We start from the raw sequence: 21562 nt of genomic DNA on the forward strand, positions 1-21562 counted from the left end.
TCAAAAAAATAAACATTAAAAAAAAAAAGTACCTTTAAGGAGCACCTGGGTGGCTCAGGCAGTTAAGCGTCCGACTCTTGATTTCAGCTCAGGTCATAATCCCAGTGCCGTGGGATAGACCCCTGGGTTGGGATCTGCACTGGGAGTGGAGCCTGCCTGCTTAAGATTCTCTCTCTTCCTCTCTCTCTGCGCCTCCCCTGCTCGTGCTTGCTCGAGCACTCTTTCTCCAAAAAACCCCCCAAATTCTTAAAAAATACTTTTAATATCACAAGTAATCAAATATATGCATATTAGAACAAAGAAATTCCAGTTTTTGCATATCAGGCTCCCAGAGATCGTAAAGCATAATTTCTAGTCTTTCTTGGGGTATAGGGAATTTGGCACCAAGGATGAGAAAGTTATATAACATTTCTGATAAAAAATTTGGCAACGTGCATCAGAAACTTTAAAAACATTTATAGCTTTTGACCCAGTAATCTCAAAGTATTTATCTTAAAGAAATAATTAGAAATGTAGACAAAGAGGCACCTGGGTGGCTCAGTCAATTAAGCGTCTGACTCTTGGTTTTGGCTCAGGTCCTGATCTCACACTTCGTGAGATCCAGCCTCACATCTGGCTCTGTGCTGACGACATACTCAATCCTGCTTGGGATTCTCTCTCCCTTTCTCTCTGCCCCTCTCCTGCTTGTGCTCTTTCTTTCACTCTCTCTTTCTAAATAAATAAAACTAAAAAATTGACAAAAATGTTTGCACAAATACATTAATTATGGCATTAAAAATGCCATAAATTAAGAACAGGAATCCCATTTTATTAAGAATAAATGTATATATGGGGCGCCTGGGTGGCTCAGTCGGTTAAGCGTCCGACTTCGGCTCAGGTCACGATCTCACGGTTCATGAGTTCGAGCCCCGCGTCAGGCTCTGTGCTGACAGCTAAGAGCCTGGAGCCTGCTTCAGATTCTGTGTCTCTCTCTCTCTCTGCCCCTTCCCTGCTCATGCTGTGTCTCTCTCTGTCTCAAAAATAAATAAAACATTAAAAAAAAAGAATAAATGTATACACACACACATGAATACCAAAAGAAAATGCATCAACTTGTTAATAGTGATGGTCTCTAGCATTATAGATTATTTCTATCTTTAAGCTTTTTTCTTTAATTTTTTTTTTTTTTTGAGAGAGAGAGAGATACAGAGCGAGAGCAGGGAACGGTAGAGAGAGAGAGAGAGAAAGACACAGAATTCAAAGCAGGCTCCAGTCTGTGAGCTGTCAGCAGAGCCCAACGTGGGGCTCAAACCCATGAACCATGAGATCATGAACTGAGCTGAAGTCGCATGCTTAACTGACAGAGCCACCCCAGCCGCTCCTATTTCTATCTTTAAACTTTTGTGAATTCTCTAAAATTCCTACAATGCTTAGGTATTTCCTCTACACTTAAAAAGGAGCAGTGAATGTTAAAAAAAAAAAAAAAAAAAAGGTTCCTTCTCTTTGGCTTCAGACAAATTTGAAGCAAATCTTCCTCGGATGGCTACCCAGTAAATTATCAATCTTTAGTGCTTCAGTGTGAATTAATATGTCTATCTTTTCCTTTGTGACCGAAAGAAGAGCCCTCGGCAAGGCAGTCAGAGAGGGAAGGCAGACCCAAGCAGGTTGCTTTATCCCCTAAGTACTTTCGCTCTGTGGGCTCCTTCCTCCATAAAAAATGTCAAAAATCATATTTTATGATTTCATTGACATATAGATGAATGTAATCCACTCTGGTAGATTGTATTCATTTTTTTCTTCCGACTTAAAAAGAACGTAAATTAAAACATTTTTTTGTGGGTTCCCGAAAGGATCGTGGCCCTAGGCACTGTGCGAAGCTTGCCTAATGGAGGAGCTGGCCCCGGAGGCGAGGTAGGAAGTACTGAGGCACAGGAGCTGGGGATTGTGGGGTTTGGCTCATGGAGGAGTCGGTTCCCAAAAGGCAGGCACCATCTGCTCCACTGGGTGGCCTTGAGCAGCTCAAGTTTGTTGTTTGTCCTTTGGAGAACCACTCAAATTTCAGGCTACTAGGGAGTCTTTTCTAAACTCTGTTCTGAATTGTGCATTACATTTCCAGGGCCCTCTCTGGGAAGGTGTGCTAGAATTATGTGACTTTCTGTTTGGGGATAAGAGTCGTTAACAAGAGGCAGGGTGACTTCCAGATTTCTGACCAGGGCATCTGGCTCAGTGGAGGTGCCGTTCTTCAATGTAGGTCACAGGAGGAGGAGGCTTTCTGTTTAGATATGTTGAATTTTAGGTGACTTGGAACACACAGAAGGAGGTGGGGAGTAAAGTTCTTGGGGATGTCCTAGGACTCAGAAGGGAGGTGGGGAGTAAAGTTCTTGGGGATGTCCTAGGACTCAGAAGGGAGGTAGGGAGTAAAGTTCTTGGGGATGTCCTAGGACTCAGAAGGGAGCTGCGTGTTAGATTACAGGGCTTGAGCCATCAGCAGACGAGAGGCGGGTGATGATGGATGGGGCCAAGGGTGAGTGACTGGGAGAAGACTGGTGGCCCCAAGAACAGAATTCCCGGGATGGGGTGGGAAAGAGGAAAATCTCAAGATAGTCATGTCGACACCAAGAGAGGATGCAGTTCCTGATGGAGGACATGACTCACAGTTTCAAAAGCCACAGGGAAGTTTAGCAGGATCACGGTTTAAAAAGGAAGGTGATTGAAAAGTTAGATGGTTATTGGTGACACTGATAAGAATGTTTGATGCCAGGCTGGATTAAAGTGGGTTTAGGAGTAAGTTCATGGAGAAATAGATTACTCTTGTGAGAAGCTGGCTCTGAAGGGGAAGAAAGAATTAAGGCCATAATAGACATTACTGTTACTAATTTTCACTTTCATTTATAATAAGGGGAATTAGTAGAGCATGCTTATATGTTGAGCAAGTACGAGTGTTTTAGGTTGAATTGTGTTACCCAAAATGCATGTGTTGAAGTCCTAACCTCCAGAGCCTCAGAATGGGACTTATTTGGGAAAAGGGTCTTTGCAGATGTAATTAGTTAAGATGAAGTCATACTGGAATGGAGTGGGCTCCTCATCCAACAAGACTGGGGGTCCTTATAGAAAAGGAGAATTTGGACACAGATATGTGAACGGGGAGAAGGCCATATGAACATGAAGGCAGAGTTTAGGTGATGTGTTTACAAGGGAGGGGACGGGGGAGGGGAGTGCCAAAGATGGCCAGTAAACCACCAGAAGCTAGGACAGAGGCAGGGGGCAGATTATTCTCTAATACTGGGTACATGCTCTGCATTCTCTAGGGTACATGGTCCTACAACAACTGGATTTCCTGCTTCTAACCTCTTAGAACTGTGAGACAATACATTTCTGTTGTTTAAGCTGCTCTGTGGTACTTTGTCACGGGAGTCATAGGAAAGACACACAGGCAGGCAGTCAGAGAGACACCTGCATAAATCCTAATTCTAAGGATCTGGCCAAATGGTATTGTTAGTGCAGCATCTTGCTTAGTGAGCACCGTGGGAAATGTGTTAAAGAATTCATGAAAATGCCTGCAAATCGGACTAGGTTGCATGAAGAGGGCCACATCCAGGTTTTTGGTTGTATCTCTCCTATTCAGATGTCATTTCTACATACTGCCTGCTAGAGGCAAAACTCGTTGTTGTTGTTTTTTAATGTTTTTATTTTATTTTTGAGAGAGAGAGACAGAGCACTAGCAGGGGAGGGGCAGAGAGAGAGAGAGAGAGAGAGAGAGAGAGAGAGAGAATCAGAAGCAGGCTCCAGGCTCTGAGCTGTCTGCACAGAGCCCGACGTGGGGCTTGAACTCGTGGACTGTGAGATCATGACCTGAGCAGAAGCCGGATGCTTAACTGACTGAGCCACCCAGGAACCCCACGTTTTTGTTTTTTTTTTTAATTGATCACTTCTCTATTACATAAGTTCAATAAAATCTAACATTACATAGCATAATTCATACAGCTCTCAGAGATAACCGTTACAGTAACTTGGCAATATAAATCTTGGTAGTATTGACAAAAAGTGTTTATATAGATATTTCCAAGTACCCTGACTTGAACAGAAAAGTGGGAGTGAATAAGTAACAAATTGCACTCAACAATATCTTAACAAATTGATTTCCACTAAAATGAAAATGGAAAAAGATTCCTATCTTGGGTGAATATTAATTCTTATGCTCTTTATAGAGAGCCAAATTAATCTTTAGGGTGAAATTCATAAGTTAGCCAAGGAAAAACTATATGCATCAAGAAGAAGAGCTCAAAATTTATTCAATAAATGCAACTATTTAATTCTAACATGATCGTCATTTATTTTGGGGGAGCAAATGCATTGTCAGACAATCGCTATTTTATTTACTTTGTAAATGACTTTTGATAATGTTGATTATACTAAAAGGATACAAATAATGTGTCAAACAGGAGAAAGGTTCTTTTGTGTTTATGGATCGCCTGGGAAAAGCAGCTTATGAGAAGAGGGAATGTTCAGAGGTGGGGTATGAGGTGAAGAGGGAGAGAAAGGGGCAGTAAACAGATAGGTTACAGTTTGCTAAGCTGTGTGGCCTTGGGCAAGCCCCTTAACCTCTCTGAGCCTCAGTTTCTTCATTTCTAACAGAGCCTTAATAAGACCTACTTCACTATTGTAGATGAAAGCATCTAGCAGAGTGTCTGAGGCAGAGTAAAGGCACAATTGACATTTGCAGCATCTTTTTTTAATACTAGAACTTGTAATTGGAGGCAGTGTGGTAGAGCATGAAACATGAGTTTTGGAATAGGCTGATCTGGATACAAATGTCAGCTCAGTTTCTCATCAGTGTGTGGTTGGATTCGATCAAGTTACTGAAGTTCTCTGGGCTTCGTTTTCTTCATCTTTATACTCTTTATTTTATACGGTTATGTATTGATTAAAGTAACAAAAGAAACCGTCTGGCGTTGTGACTCTCAGGGTCACTGCTGGTCTCTATGACAATTTTATGTAAATAAGAAAATATCAAACCCTTCCTCAAATGATTTTACTTCTACCTATTAGAGAATTTTCCTAATATACTGATGATTATAACAAAAAATACTTTGCTGTTTATATTAGTTTGCTGGAGTTGGCCAACAAAATGCCACAAGCTAGGTGGCTTAAATAGTAGAAATTCATTTCTCATGGGGCGCCTGGGTAACTCAGTCGGTTAAGTGCCAACTTCCGCTCAGGTCATGATCTCATGGTTCGTGGGTTCGAGCTGCACGTCGGGCTCTATGCTGACAGCTCAGAGCCTGGAGCCTGCTTCAGATTCTGCATCTCCCTCTCTCTCTGCCCCTCCCCAGCTCACCCTTTGTCTCTCTCTCTCTCTCTCTCAAAAATAAATAACCATTAGAAAAAAGGAAGAAATTAATTTCTCACATCTAGAGTCTGGAAGATCAAGATCAACGTGCTGGTAGGGTTGGTTTCTCCTGAGGCCTCTCTTCCTGGTTTGTGTATGGCCACCTTCTCACTGTGTCCTCACGTGGACTTTTCTCTGGCACACATCAGTGGTATCCCTTCCTTCTCGTATAAAGACAGTCTTATTAGATTAGGGCTCACCCTTTTTTTTTTAATTAAAGAAACATGTTTATGTATTCATTTTGAGAGAGAGAGTGAAAGCACAAGTGGGAGTGGAGCAGAGGGAGAGAGAGGATCCCAAGCAGGATCCACGCTGTCAGCACAGAGCCTGACACAGAACTTGAACTCACAAACTGTGAGATCATGACCTGAGCCGAAATCAAAAGTCAGATGCTTAATTAACTGAGCCAGCTAGGCGCCCAAGGGCCCACCCTTCTTATTTAATTTAACCCTAATTACTTCCTTAAAGGCCCTGTCTCCAAATATAGTCACACTGTCGGTTAGGGCTTCAACATACGCATTTGAGGGGGACACAATTCATTCCGTAACACTACTATCTGCCAGAAAATTGTCAGAATATACAAATTTATGGTATCTACACTTTGAATGTGGTACCTTTGTGTAGTGCGCAACCTGCAGAGCCTTACACAAGTCTGGCACATAATAGATGCTAATTTAACATGTATTTCCTCTTCTTCCCTCTTCCTCCTATCTCTGTTTTCCTTTCTTCCTCCCAGGCAGGGCACTCCCATGGATAGATCTTGTAGCCTTACGTGGGCAGTCTTCATTCTGAATGGAGTTGCCACAACCCCTAATGAGGAGTCTCCATAGGGAGAAAAAATTATTGAGACTGTTCTCCATCGGTAACTTGATTTTTCTGGTCCCCACACATTTCTGGAGTCAGGGTTGACATTTTTACCCTGTGTTTTTCTTTGTCCCACTGCCTCCTTATGTCCTCAAGCTGATTTCCTCAGTGGGAAAAGGCAGTGGACTCTAAACTAGCAGTAGCCAAATGAGGAAAGAGGCAAGGGAAGAGGAGCAGATGTGGGACCAGGTGCTGAAGAGACTCTCCTTTAATCTTTGTCCCTCCACTGCCACTTACTCCCTGGAGGCTTGTCTGCCATCATTGGTCTTTCTAGTCACACCGGTGCTTGTCATTATTTTTTTAAAAGTTTATTTATCTGTTTTGAGAGAGAGAGAGTGTGTGGACATGAGTGGGGGAGGGGCAGAGAGCGAGGGAGGGAGAATCCCAAGCAGGCTCCTCGCTGCCAGCATGGAGTCTGATGCTTGGACTCCTAAACCATGAGATTGTGACCCAAACCAAAATCAAGAGTCAGATGCTTAACTGACTGAGCCACCCAGGTGCCCCAAAGTGCTTGTCATGATTGATGGCCTCAACTTCTAAGAGTAGATCCATCCAATACCCGAGCCGGTGACTTTCATCTCCATTCTAGTCCACGTAAGCACTAATCGCCACCAAATTTTGCACCGTTCCCCAAACTCCTGCTCCAGTCATCAGTGTCTTCAACTGAAACCTCCTGTGCACGCGGTTGTCCTGCATGGCCCTCCGCCGTGACGGATCTTTGGTGTCACTGAGATCTCAGGTGTGCTGATTAAACCCCTTTCTCTGTATCTTACAGCTCCCTCCTGCCCTGTTCTTGCTCCTGGTCCCACTCAGATTCCACAATCATTGCAGTCAATGTGGTGTAGATATCCCGAATTCCCTTGAATCTTTCATTTTTTGTTACATTTATCTGGCGAAGTTCTGACCTTGAACCCAAACGTTTGCCTTCCTTGAACTCGCACCTGAGCAGGTGGCATTGCCACATTGTACTGTGTGGCAGTCCTACCTCAACCTCAAAATCGACTTGCTTTCTGCTCTCCCAGAGACCATTTTATGACTTGCTTCATATTGCAGACATCCCTCTCCTTCCTCATTTCTCCCACCTAGTTTTCAGCTGATGGACTTGTCTTCCTTGGGAAATAGAAGCCGTTATGTGGGAGCACCTTTGTCTTTCCATCACCTCATCTGCAGATAGTTCTTCCTGTGTCTGCATCCGTCCCCTTGCCCTTCTCTTCTGTCACTCCCTCCCTGCACGTGTTATCTTTGTGCCTTCTCCTCTTTCCTTACCTTGCTCTCTCCCCTTTCTACTGGATCACACAAGCATCCTCAGGCTCCTCCCTTAAACCCATCTTTTTCTTGTGACTGCTCCATTTCTCTGCTTCTCATCATTGTCTGACTTCTCAGAAAAGCTGCCTGTCTTTTTTCTTTTGTCTCCACCAAAAATACTGATGTCATTTTCATTGACTGCCCTGTATGATGGGTCCTCTTCAGTCCTCACTTTATTTGGCTTAGTAGCAGCAGTCCACAAAGTTGAAAACCCCCTCCTCTTTCACACTGGGACATAACTCTCTTCTAATTTTATATCTACCTCCCTACATCCTTCTCCTCTAGTCTACCTCTGAGTACCAGATATTCTCGGGAATTGGTCATAGGTCCTCTTTTTTCTCCATACTCCCTTGCTCGGGGGTCCTCTCTGTTCCCGTGTTTTTTTTTTTTTTCTAAATATGTTTTTTGTTTGTTTTTTAAGTAGGCTTCATGCCCAGTGCACAGCCCAATGCAGGGCTTGAACTCATGACCCTGAGATCAAGACCTGAGCTGAGATCAAGAGTCAGGTGCTTAACCAGCTGAGCCACCCAGGTGCCTCTGTATTCCCATGTTCTTAAATAGCATCTATGTGATGATGATTCCAGCCCCAACCTCTCTTTTGAGCTTCAGATCTAATGGTATATCTGACATCTCCACTTAGATGTTTTATAAGTATCTTAGTAATGAAATGTCTGAAATTCTTGAGTCACTCCTCAAAATATGTATTGCCAAGCTTTTACTTTTTCAGTATATGATTATCACCGAGTAGCCTAACCCAGAAATGGGAGTCATTCTTGATTTTTCTCTCTCCCCTACCTCTTCCATCTAATTCATCACCTAAGATTTTATACTTCCAAAACGGCTTTCCGGTTGGTCTTCATCTCTCCATTTCTACTGCCATCAACCAAGCGCAGCCAACGTCAGTTGTCTCCTGGACCACTGCTCTAACCTGTCTTGCCCATCTGTTCTTGCAGCCCTCCAGACCACTTTCCAACCACAGCATGGTGGATGTTACACAATGTGCATTTCATTCTGCCATTCCCTTGTTGAAGACTATTCAGAGACCTTCCACTGCTCTTGGAATAAAAGCTGGACACCATTCCATGTCCACACAAGCCTGCCCCTCATGGTTTAGCTTCTCCCATCTTTATCACCATCATTCTATGCCCCTTTGTCCTTACTTCACCTTTCACTTTTTTCCAACATGCCAAGTTCTTTCCTTCTGAATCAGTGAATGGGCTCTCACTAGACATTGAATCTGCTTGGCACCTTTATCTTGGACTGGACTCACAGTCTCCAGAGCTGTGAGAAATAGGTTTCTGTTATTTATAAGTCATCCAGTCTATGGTATTTTTGTTATAGTATCCCAAATGGACTAAGACACTTTCCTTGGAGTTCCAGTACATGTGGTACCCTGTGTCTTTTATTACCTTCCCTTCAATCTTTGTAAAGCTATTTTTCCCCCAACTTTGAAGTCTCTTTTTTTTTTAAATTTTATTTATTGGGGGGGGTGGGGCAGAGAGAGGAAGAGAGAGAGAGAACCCCAAGTAGGCCCCACACTGTCACTGCAGAGCCCAAGGCAGGGCTCAGACTCATGAACCGTGGGATCATGACTTGAGTCAAAATCAAGTCAGACCCTTAACTGACTGAGCTAGCCAGGTACCCTAAAGTCTCTTTTTAAATGTCTATCCCCTTGCCAAGAGGGTCTTGCCCACCATCTGTCAAGTATGTTCTTTCCTTCACACATTTATCTTATTTGCAATTTCATATTTATTTTTTTATCCACTTGTTTAAGCCTGGCTCTCCCTTTAGACTGTCAGCCCCGTGAAGGCAGGGACCCTGTTGGGTTGTCCTCCATGAGAACCTCTGCGCTTAGCATCATGCTTGGCACCTAGTAGGCACATATGTTGCACTTTTGATCGAATGAACCAGCTGTTAAGATTTTGGTTCAGTCTGTTATTTCCCAATTTCACCTTTCTCACCTGCATTCTCTAAATTATCACCCTAAGATTTATAAAATGATTACAAGAAACATTATTATGAGTCATTATATTTTTTAAAAGTACGTGTTTCCATTTTTAATTAGTATCTATTAATTCCCTGCTAGGAAAGTTTGAGGAAATTAGCACTCTCACTTCCTTCCCCTTTTCTCCCACATCTCCTGTTTTTGTTAGTTATATTATTTTATTGTATATTGGCAATGTTTATACCATTTACACCTGTTTTTGTATCTCTAATTCCCTCAGTTACTTCATCTTAGTTTTCTACTGAAATGGATTAATTGCTTACCATCTGTATCATTTTAGGTTCTTGGTTTTAAACAACAAAATTTAACTTCAGTTAATTTAAGCAGGAAAGGAATTGATCAGAAGGATGATGGGTGACCCACGGGTGGGAAGACTACAGGGAATCCCGCTCAGAAGTTGGGCAGGGACCAAGGGAGACAGAGCACTAAGACCCAGCCCGGGTCCTGCCTCGTGGTCGGCTAGTTAGGACCCACTGGCCTCCCGCTGGACCCTCTCTCCCTCCTTTCCTTTCTCCTTTCCCCCTTCCCCCGTCCTTCCCTGGCATTTCTTCCTCCTCTTTTGCTGTCATGTGTTTGGATGTCCTCTTATTTGTTTATCCTTACCGAGAAGCTTTTCCAAACAGTTTATCTGTTTTCATGTGGTGTGGATGAATTCCCCTTCCACTGGGGCTGAAGCTTTATCCTTTCCCGCACTCAGTTATTTGAACGCTGGATATTTAGTTTTTGTTCATCCCTGTTTTTATTTTTATATTTTGTACCTGAGGGATGAGGAGAAATGTGGTTGAAGCTATGGGAAATCTTTATCAGAAGACCCATCTTCTGTTTTGGAATCTGGTTTTGTTAAATGTCCTCTACAAGAATTCACTTCAGCTAGTGAAGGTGGATTATATTCCCATGTGCTGGGGACTCTGTGCTCCAGACTATTTACCCCTCACCCCACCCAAGGCCCTAGAAGGGGCCCGGGGCCTTCATATCTGGCAGAGAAAATGGGCCCCGGGTATCTACTATTTTATCCATCCCTTCTTAGGAGCCATTTCTATTTTCTGACAGTTGGAAGATGGGACATATAAAGATACACCCTTAATTCACTTTTGTCCTGATTTGGAATAAAGTGCTTTTTTGACTTTTTTTTGCGTCTGGTGGGCCAGGGGTGGTTGGTGGTGGATGTGTGGAGGGCATGGGGCTGGAGGCCATATTTAGGAGCTGTGCTAGGCCAGAAACTTGCGCTTCATTCCTCAGCTGCCCCTTCCCTTGTTTCATTGGTGAAATGTCTTCTAATTGCTTGGCTCTCAGCATTGGAGGAGGGAGAGGATCTGTTTATCTTCATTGGTTCCAGCATCCTGATAATAAACCTCTATTTGCTTAATCTGGTTCCAGTTGGATTTCTTTCACTTGTGAACTGAGCAGTACTAACAAATGTAGTGTCGTAGATGCAGGGTGCAGCCTTCTCCAGTGAAAATGAGGGGCCCAGCTTGTATCTTATCAACTCGCATACGCTGTCTGCACAGAGGTGGGTCATAGGGGGCCTGTTCAGAAGCATCTCTTTCTTCAGGGGCAACATTGAATTATCTGCTTAATCGTTCATTTTGCAATCTCATAAAATAATAATGGTAAGCATAAACAGACCCAGTTCAGACTGGATAATTTTAAGAGCAGCATGACGGTTACTATGGGCATGACGTGTCAACTGGGTTAGGCCCAATTATTTGGTCAAATACCACTCTAGATGTGAAGGTATGTTTTAGATGTGATTAACATTTAAATCAGTAGACTTTGAGTAAAGCAGATCACCCTCTGTAACGGGCCTTGTCCAATCAGTTGAAGGCTGATGACAGAGGTCCCGTAAGGAAGAGGGAATTTTGCCTCTAGACCACCTTCAACTCAAGCTGCAAGATCACCTCTTCCCTAACTTGCCAGCCTGCCCTACAGATTTTGGGGTTTTGGATTTGCCAACCCCCATAATTATGTGAGCCACTTTTTTAAAGTCTCTCTCTTTCTCTATACACACGTATACACACACCACACTGCATACCCACACCCTATTGGTTCTGTTTCTCTGGAAGATCCTAATTGATACAAGTAGAAATTACTGAATACCACAGGCACCATAGATGTTGAATATGCTTCCTAAGGCTCAACTGATGTTGCCTGTTGCTGTCTCCTGTAGGGTTTGCCAAGATGACTTTGCTGCCAAGGAAGCAGGCAGACTCTAGAGTCAGGTTGCCTGGTATCAATCCTGAGCTCTGTTACTTACTTGGTGTGTGACCTGGGCAATTTACGTAGTCTCCATGTGCCTCAATATCCTCATTTGTGAAATGGGACAGATGTTCAGGTGTGCCTATAAGATTATGTGAAGATTAATTGAGGTAATACATGCAAAGCATTTAAAATAGTTTCTGATACATAGAAGCTCCTTAATAGGTCTTGACAAATCTTATAGATCTATTGTAATCCCATAATGGAGCATAGGCTGGGCCTACAGAGCATACCCTGTATGCTGTAAAACGCCACCAGGGGGGTCTGGGTAGCACCTGGTAATAAAACTTGGTCATATTTCTACCGACTGAAATGCACTTAGAGGAGTAAACATAGATCATAAACAACTGCCTATCAGTTCAGGTCAGTTTTTACCACCAGGTGGGTTAGGGAAGGAACTTGGTTTTCAGAGCTTTTGGGATTAAAAAAAATTTTTTTAATTTTTTAAAATTTATTTTTGAAGCAGAGAGAGAGCAAGACAAAGCATGAGCAGGGGAGGAGCAGAGAGAGAGGGAGACACAGAATTCGAAGCAGGCTCCAAGCTCTATGCTGTCAGCATAGAGCCCAACACGGGGCTCGAAATCGTGAACCATGAGATCATGACCTGAGCTGAAGTCGGACGCTCAACCAACTGAGCCACCCACATGCCCCAAGCTTTGGGGATTTTATTTTATTAAAAAATTTTTTTGATGTATATTTATTTTTGACAGAGAGCGAGAGAGACAGAGCATGAGTAGGGGAGGGGCAGAGAGAGAGGGAGACACAGAATTGGAAGCAGGCTCCAGGCTCTGAGCTGTCAGCACAGAGCCCTACAGGAGGCTCAAACCCACAGAACGCGAAATCGTGACCTGAGCCGAAGTCAGACGCTCGACCGACCGAGCCACCTAGGTGCCTGGGATTTTAGATCTATGGGGAGGGGCCCACAGACCCGCACCCTCTGAGACTGTTTTGGAGATTCCTGAAAACAAGTCGGCTTGCCGGGAGAGCTTGTTAAATCGCTTCTGCTCGAACATTGGAGCATGTTATAAAAATAATGTCTGTTGAGGCATCGTTGATAAAGAGCTATTTTTTTTTAGACTCAACCAGACAATGATAGCAGTTGCTTCTGGAGATCTCTCCTGGTATAACCTCGGGGGAGAGAATTCCTGTCTTTTTGCTGTGCTGTTTGTCACAGTAAAGCGTGTGCCTCCCTCCGCTTCATGCTAAATCCTCCTGTTTCTTACACAAACTTCGAGACTGAGACCCAGACCGGGTGGTGTGCTGGAAGGAAGCCAGCAGCCATGAACTCTCGCTGGAAGGTGAGGGAATTAGAACCCTATTCCTTTATCCACTCAACATATATCTTCTGAGCACTTACTCTGTGCCAAATAGTAGAAGCTCTATCTGTATAGCATTTTGTGGTTTATAAAGTGGGTTCACATCCATTGCCTCTTTAAGTAACCCTTTGAGGAAGATGTAGTAAATACTGTTATCTTTGTTTATGGTGAAGAAGCAGAATCTTGGGAAGTTCAAGTGTTACTTTAAGGCACAGAGGTAGCTGAACTGAGACGCCAACCCACTTCTTCTATACCAGACATAATAGAGGTTTGTATTTCATGAACATGGGGTGAATATACATTTTTGGGTTTTAATAGTAATTTATTTGTTATTGTAATTTGTGACATAAACAAATCACAATTTATTCTGAATGTTTCTCAATAGTCTTTGTTTCCAAATAGAAATATTAAATGGTGGTGAAAAGGGGGGAAAAAGGAACTTTCAGTATTATAAAGGATAAAAGAGAATCAAAACAAATCAAAGGCAACCTGATACAGAGCCCAGTGACCTCTTCGGGATACCTGAAATATAATTAAACTGTATCATCCAGGCTTTTCCAAGTCGTCATTCTAAATAAGAGTATTATTTATAAAGAAGTACAAATTGACTTTTATATTCAACGTTGGTTAAATGACGGTATTCAGTAGTCTTATTATTTTGTAATAAAAGAATCTTCATCTACCCTTCTCTCAGTATGTGATGATTTATTTCTATTCTAAATGGAGGAAGGCCTGTGAACCATAAGATGCTGGAACTAAACTGGTTGGCATTAGTGCAATGAATTTTTCTTCTGCTGAAGTATTTTTTTTAAGTTTATTTATTTTTTATTTTGAGAGAGAGAGGGACAGAATGTCCAGGAGAGAGAGAGAGAGAGAGAGAGAGAGAGAGAGAGAGAAGGAGAGAGAGAATCCCAAGCAGGCTCTGTGGTGTTATTACAGAGCCGACACAGGGCTTGACGTGGGACTCGATGTGACAAACCATGAGATCATGACCTGAGCCAAAATCAAGGGTCGGACACTTAACCAACTGAACCACCCAGGCGTCCCTCTGCTGAAGTTTTAAAGTGAATATATGTTAAACCAAGTTCTTTTGAGGTAACATACACCTTGTGCTGTGGTCAGGAACCACTGATGTTACTCTGGAACTGTTACTCTTCTGCTAAACCTCATTATTGCAGAGGAGAAGTGTTCCACCATTTTGATTCGTAAGTAGGTCTTGTCTTCTGAGCTTCAGAGCTGCCCAGGGTCTACCTCTTAGAGAATCGGCACCTCTAATGTAGTTAACAGGCCAGTCATCCATTTTCACCTCAGCAGTCACTGTGGCTTTGAGCTCCTTTGTGGTGATAAGCATCAGTGTTTTCATACCTAGCTTCTGTAGTGACAGCAGGAGCTAAGGGGTCAGACTCCATTACCTCGTAGTAATTGGGTGGCTGGAGATCATTCTTCGTCATTGCTGAGTGATTGCTGGGCTAAGATGACAGTCTCCAGCTTGATAGTGTTGCTGGAATGGTCTGTAGACTAACCCAACTATAGTAACACTGCATTTGAATGTTTCAGAAAACTCTCATATGTAAGACTTGAGGGGAGATTTTGGCTGGTCCTTTGGGTAAACAGGGATGTTTCTGTATTTGCCAAGGCTAGCAAATCTACTTGTGGATGGAGAGTAGGTTTCAACTTGTTACAACAGGACTTGGAGAGCTGAAGTGTAAGTCTGAAAGCTGAGCGTTCGTGTCCCAGAGTGACTGAGCTCTCCCAGAGTGGCCCCACGCATTGGAGGGCTGGGACTCAGGTCAAGGAGATTGCAGGACGAGGCTTAAGTTTCCCTGGTGGTATTGGCATCTTACCTCTGGTTCTTATTTTGCTCCAAAATTCTTCGTTGTTTTTGAGTAAATCTCTCATATCCAAAGATAGCATTATCTAAATCCTCATTCACTTGAATTAGCTCAAGAGTTACATTTTCATTCTCCACTACCACAAGCACATCCATGATCCCATCCTGTGTCTCCTGACCCATCTTTTATATAAAGTTTCTGCAGTAGCTCTATATCTTCAAGATTTTCAGACCCAGGAACACGGTGAGTCTGCATCAGTATGGTGGACAGCACCCTCACATTCATTTTCACCATATCTAATTCACTGTGCAATTGTCCAATCTGTTGTGGGACCAGTGTAATAGTAGAGCTCTTGAGAACAATTATAGAAAGAAGAGCTGGTTCAGTAGAATTCAATGAGATCTGAGCAGTCTCTTGTCTTACTGTTTCATCCTTGCATCTGAGGGAGGAAACTGAACACCTTTCTTAAGAAGGTCAAGCTACACTTCTTTCACTTCGCTTACATCCACACCTCCTGGGAGATGCTGTGACCAAATCTTAATGAAATTTAAGAGTCTACTCTGAATGTCTAATGGCAAGATATACCTGGGATTCAGCAGCTTAACTAGATTATCATTAATGAATTCCTTCTTCACAATCAGAGATTGAAAACTGGGACCACAGTTCTGCGTGCACAGATCAGTAAGTGACAAGGTCAGTTGGATTTCTTAATGATTGTAGTTTTGGGAAATCCTTTACTTCAGAGCTTTTATTGCATCTTTTTTGCCCATGATGGGCAGTGTTAATTATGACACACGTGCACGAACTGGCCCCAGTCTTCTGTCTGAATGCTAGCATATGTAGCCTTTTTGTATTTTGGGGTGTTCTGTCCATCACTTGTAGGATACAGATATGACATTGTTTCAGAGGCAGGATTCTGTTCATCTCATAGTAGGCATCAGTCAACATACATGGTCTTCCTAGAAGACCACTTAGGGATCAAGCCACAGAAGCCATTCTGGGTGGAAAGAGTGGTTGGGAAGAAATGGAGAGTCAGAATCTTGTAGCACAGGACGCTACTCCCACAGGATGCTCATGTGTGACCAGTTCCAAATGCTTCAGATTATTGGTGTTTCAGTTTAACTTCCAGACTTGAACTTTTCAGAGTATGCACTGCTATTAGTTCTTTCACAGAAAGACCAGGTTCCTCTTGCTGTGCCTTGAGGTGGTCGCTGGTTAGGAAGTCTTTCTCCATTGGTAACAGTCCTACAAGGCCTGCAGATGTAAGTTCCACTGCCCCCTGAGCTGTGAGATCTAGGCAGCCGCAAAAATTGGGGTGCCTGAGGCTGGTGTGAGCTCCTTTCTGTTGATGCTGGTGAGCAGGGCAAGGCAGAAAGAAAGTAGGAAGATGGCACTGCCAGCAGCCATACCTGGAGGGTATTTCAGCAGACCCCCTGCTGTATGTTAAATTAGATACCTGTCCCTCAGGCCACTGCTTTCAGACAACCAGATACACTCCTTTCACAGAAAGTCTGGGCACTTTTTTTTTATTATTATTTTTAATTTTAGTTTTTTCAAATTTACATCCAAATTAGTTAGCATATAGTGCAACAATGATTTCAGGAGTAGATTCCTTAGGGCCCCTTACCCACTTAGCTCATCCCCCCTCCCACCCCCACCCCCCAGTTTGTTCTCCATATTTTATGAGTCTCTGATGTTTTGTCCCCCTCCCTGTTTTTATATTATTTTTGTTTCCCTTCCCTTATGTTCATCTGTTTTGCCTCTTAAAGTCCTCATATGAGTGAAGTCATATGATATTTATCTTTCTCTCACTGACTAATTTCACTTAGCATAATACCCTCCAGTTCCATCCACATAGTTGCAAATGGCAAGATTTCATTCTTTTTGATTGCCGAGTAATACTCCATTGTATATATACACCACATATTCTTTATTCATTCATCCATCAATGGGCATTTGGGCTCTTTCCATACTTTGTCTGTTATCAGTAGTGCTGATACAAACATTGGGGTGCATGTGTCCCTTCGAAACAGCACACCTGTATCAGTTGAATAGATACCTAATAATGCAATTGCTGGGTTGTAGGGTAGTTCTATTTTTAGCTTTTTGAGGAACCTCCATACTGTTTCCCAGAGTGGTCGCACCAGCTTGCATTGCCACCAACAATGCAAAAGAGATCTTCTTTCTCCGCATCCTCGCCAACATCTGTTGTTGCCTAAGTTGTTAATGTTAGCCATTCTGATAGGTGTAAGGTGGTATCTCATTGTGGTTTTGATTTGTAATTCCCTGATGATGAGTGATGTTGAGCATTTTTTCATGTGTCGGTTGGCCATCTGGATGTCTTCCTTGGAGAAGTGTCTATTCATGTCTTTTGCCCATTTCTTCACTGGATTATTTGTTTTTTGAGTGTTGAGTTTGAGAAGTTCTTTATAGATTTTGGATACTAACCCTTTATCTGATATGTCATTTGCAAATATCTTCTATTACATCATGTGCCTTTTAGTTTTGTTGACTGTTTCCTTTGCTGTGCAGAAGGTTTTTATTTTGATGAGGTGCTAATAGTTCATTTTCACTTTTGTTTCCCTTGCCTCTGGAGACCTGTTGAGTAAGAAGTTGCTGCAGCCAAGATCAAAGAGGTTTTTGCCTGCTTTCTCCTCGAGGATTTTGATGGCTTCCTGTCTTACATTGAGGTCTTTCATCCATTTTGAGTTTATTTTTGTGTATGGTGTAAGAAAGTGGTCCAGGTTCATTCTTCTGCATGTCGCTGTCCAGTTTTCCCAGCAGCACTTGCTGAAGAGACTATCTTTATTCCTTTGGGTATTCTTTCCTGCTTTGTCAAAGATTAGTTGGCCATACGTTTGTGGGTCCATTGTTGGGTTCTCTATTCTGTTCCATTGATCTGAGTGTTTGTTTTTGTGCCAGTACCATACTGTCTTGATGATTACAGCTTTGTAGTATAGCTTGAAGTCTGGGATTGTGATGCCTCCAGCTTTGGATTTCTTTTTCAAGATTGCTTTGGCTATTTGGGGTCTTTTCTGGTTCCATAAAAATTTTAGGATTATTTGTTCTAGCTCTGTGAAGAATGCTGGTGTTATTTTGACAGGGATTGCATCGAATATGTAGATTGCTTTGGGTAGTATCGACATTTTAACAATATTTGTTTTTCCTATCCAGGAGCATGGAATCTTTTTCCATTTTTTTGTGTGTGTCTTCTTCAATTTCTTTCATAAGCTTTCTAGAGTTTTCAGTGTATAGATTTTTCACTTCTTTGGTTAGATTTATTCCTAGGTATTATATGGTTTTTGGTGCAATTGTACCTGGGATCAATTCCTTGATTTCTCTTTCTGTTGCTTCATTGTTGGTGAATAGGAAAGCAACCGATTTCTGTGTGTTGATTTTATATCCTGCGACTTTACTGAATTCACGGATAAGTTCTAGCAGTTTTTTGGTGGAATCTTTAGGGTTTTCCATATAGAGTACCATGTCATCTGCAAAGAGTGAAAGTTTGACCCCCTCCTGGCCAATTTGGATGCCTTTTATTTCTTTGTGTTGTCTGATTGCAGAGGCTAAAACTTCCAATACTATGTTGAATAACAGTGGCAAGAGTGGACATCCCTGTCTTGTTCCTCAAGCTCTCAGTTTTCCCCCATTGAGGATGATATTAGTGTTGGGTCATTCATATATGGCTTTTATGATCTCAAGGTATGATCCTTCTATCCTTACTTTCTTGAGGGTTTTTATCCAGAAAGGATCCTGTATTTTGTCAAATGCTTTATCTGCATCTATTGAGAGGATCATGTGGTTCTTGCTTGTCCTTTCTTTTATTGATGTGATGAATCACATTGATTGTTGTGTGGATATTGAACCATCCCTGCATCCCAGGTATAAATCCCACTTGGTCGTGGTGAATAATTTTTTTAATGTATTGTTGGATCCAGTTGGCTAATATCTTGTGGAAGCATTTTGCATCCATGTTCATCAGGGAAATTGGTCTATAGTTCTTCTTTTTAGTGGGGTCTCTGTCTGGTTTTGGAATCAAGGTAATGCTGGCTTGATAGAATGAGTTTGGAAGTTTTCCTTCCATTTCTATTTTTTGGAACAGCTTCAAGAGAATAGGTGTTAACTCTTCCTTAAATGTTTGGTAGAATTCCCCTGGAAAGCCATCTGGCCCTAGACTCTTGTTTTTTGGAAGATTTTTGATTACTAATTCGATTTCCTTACTGGTTATGGTTCTGTTCAAATTTTCTATTTCTTCCTGTTTCAGTTTTGATAGTGTATGTTTCTAGGAATTTGTCCATTTTTTCAGATTGCCCATTTATTTATGTAATTTCTCATAATATTCTCTTATTATTGTTTTTATTTCTGCTGTGTTGGTTGCGATCTCTCCTCTTTCATTTTTGATTTTACTTATTTGGGTCCTTTCCTTTTTCTTCTTGATCAAACTGGCTAGTGGTTTATCAATTTTGTTAATTCTTTCAAAGAACCAGCTTCTGGTTTCATTGATCTGTTTTACTGTGGTTTTTTTGGTTTCGATAGCATTGGTTTCTGCTCTAATCTTTATTATTTCTTGTCTTCTGCTGGTTTGGGGTTTTATTTGTTCTTTTTCCAGCTCTTTAAGGCATAAGATTAGATTGTGTATCTGAGACCTTTCCTCCTTCTTTAGGAAGGCCTGGATTGCTATATACTTTCCTCTTCTGACTACTTTTGCTGCATCCCAGAGGTTTTGGGTTGTGATTATCATTTTCATTGGCTTCCATATACTTTTTAATTTCCTCTTTAACTTCTGGTTAGCCCATTCATTCTTTAGTAGGATGTTCTTCAGTCTCCAAGTATTTGTTACCTTTCCATATTTTTCTTGTGGTTGATTTTGAGTTTCATAGTGTTGTGGTCTGAAAATATGCATGGTATGATCTTGATCTTTTTGTACTTGCTGAGGGCTAATTTGTGTCCCAGTATATGGTCTGTTCTGGAGAACGTTTCATGTGCACTGGAGAAGAATGTATATTTTGCTGCTTTAGGATGAAATGTTCTGAATATATCTGTTAAGTCCATCTGGTCCAGTGTGTCATTCAAAGCCATTGTTTCCTTGTTGATTGTTTGATTTGATGATCTGTCCATTGCTGTGAGTGGGGTGTTGAAGTTTCCTACTATTATGGTACTGCTATCAATAAGTTTCTTTATGTTTGTGATTAATTGACTTATATATTTGGGTGCTCCAACATTTGGCACATAAATGTTTACTTCTTGGTGGATAAACACCTTAAATGATATAATGCCCTTCTGCATCTCTTGATACAGTCTTTATTTTGAAGTCTAGACTGTCTGATATAAGTATGGCTACTCCAGCGTTCTTTTGTTGACCATTAGCATGATAGATGGTTCTCCATCCACTTACTTTTTCAATCTGAATGTGTCTTTAGGTCTAAAGTGGGTCTCTTGTAAACAGCATATAGATGGATCTTGTTTTCTTATCCATTCTGTTACCCTATGTCTTTTGATTGGAGCATTGAGTCCATTGACATTTAGAGTGAGTACTGAAAGTTATGAATATTGCCATTATGTTGCTTGTAGAGTTGGAGTTTCTGGTGGTGTTCTCTGGTCCTTTCTAACCTTTGTTGCTTTTGGTTATGTATGTATGTATGTATGTATGTATTTATATTTTCATCTCTTCTCCCCTCAGAGGGTCCCCCTTAAAATTTTTTGCTGGTTTAGTGGTCACAGATTCCTTTAATTTTTGTTTTTCTGGGAAACTTTTTATCTCTCCTCTTTTGAATGACAGCCTTGCTGCCTAAAGAATTCTTGGCTGCATATTTTTCTGATTCAGCACATTGAGTATATCCTGCCACTCCTTTCTGGCCTGCCAAGTTTCTGTGGATAGGTCTGCTGCAAACCTGATCTGTCTTCCCTTGGACTTTTTTCCCCTTGCTGCTTTCATGATTCTCTTCTTGCCTGAGTATTTTGTGAATTTGACTGTGATATGCCTTGTTGATGGTCGGTTTTTGTTGAATCTAATGGGAGTCCTCTGTGCTTCCTGGTTTTTGATGTCTGTGTCTTTCCCCAGGTTAGGAAAGTTTTCCTCTATGATTTGCTCACATAACCCTTCTACCCTTATTTCTCTCTCTTCCTCTTCTGGGACCCCTATGATTCTAATGTTGTTCCTTTTAATGAGTCACTGATTTCTCTAATTCTTAAATTGTGCTCTTTTGCCTTAATCTCCCTCTTTTTTTCTGCTTCATTATTCTCCATAAGTTTGTCCTCTGTGTTGCTGATTCTCTGTTCTGCCTCATCCATCCTTGCTGCTGCGGCATCCATTCGTGATTGCAGCTCAGTTATAGCATTTTTTATTTCATCCTGACTAGTTTTTACTTTTTTTATCTCTGCAGAAAGGAATTCTAATCTGTTTTCAACTCCAGCTAGTATTCTTATTATCGTGATTCTAAATTCTGGTTCAGACATCTTGCTTGTATCTCTGTTGGTTAAGTCCCTGACTGTCGTTTCTTCCTGCTCTTTCTTTTGGGGTGAATTCCTTCATTTCATCATTTTGAAGGAAGAAAAGGAATTAATGAGGTAGAAAAAATTAAAATTAAAAAAATAAACACACACACACACACAAAAT

General features: G+C 41.7%; 1 pseudogene; it reads right to left on the reverse strand.

Moving 5' to 3' along the window:
- Positions 1 to 14360: 14360 nt before the first annotated feature.
- LOC125922336 (TOM1-like protein 1) lies at positions 14361 to 15844 on the reverse strand (annotated as a pseudogene).
- Positions 15845 to 21562: the final 5718 nt, after the last annotated feature.

Source organism: Panthera uncia, chromosome B1, assembly GCF_023721935.1.
Source record: "Panthera uncia isolate 11264 chromosome B1, Puncia_PCG_1.0, whole genome shotgun sequence".
In the NCBI taxonomy this organism is placed as follows: domain Eukaryota; kingdom Metazoa; phylum Chordata; class Mammalia; order Carnivora; family Felidae; genus Panthera; species Panthera uncia.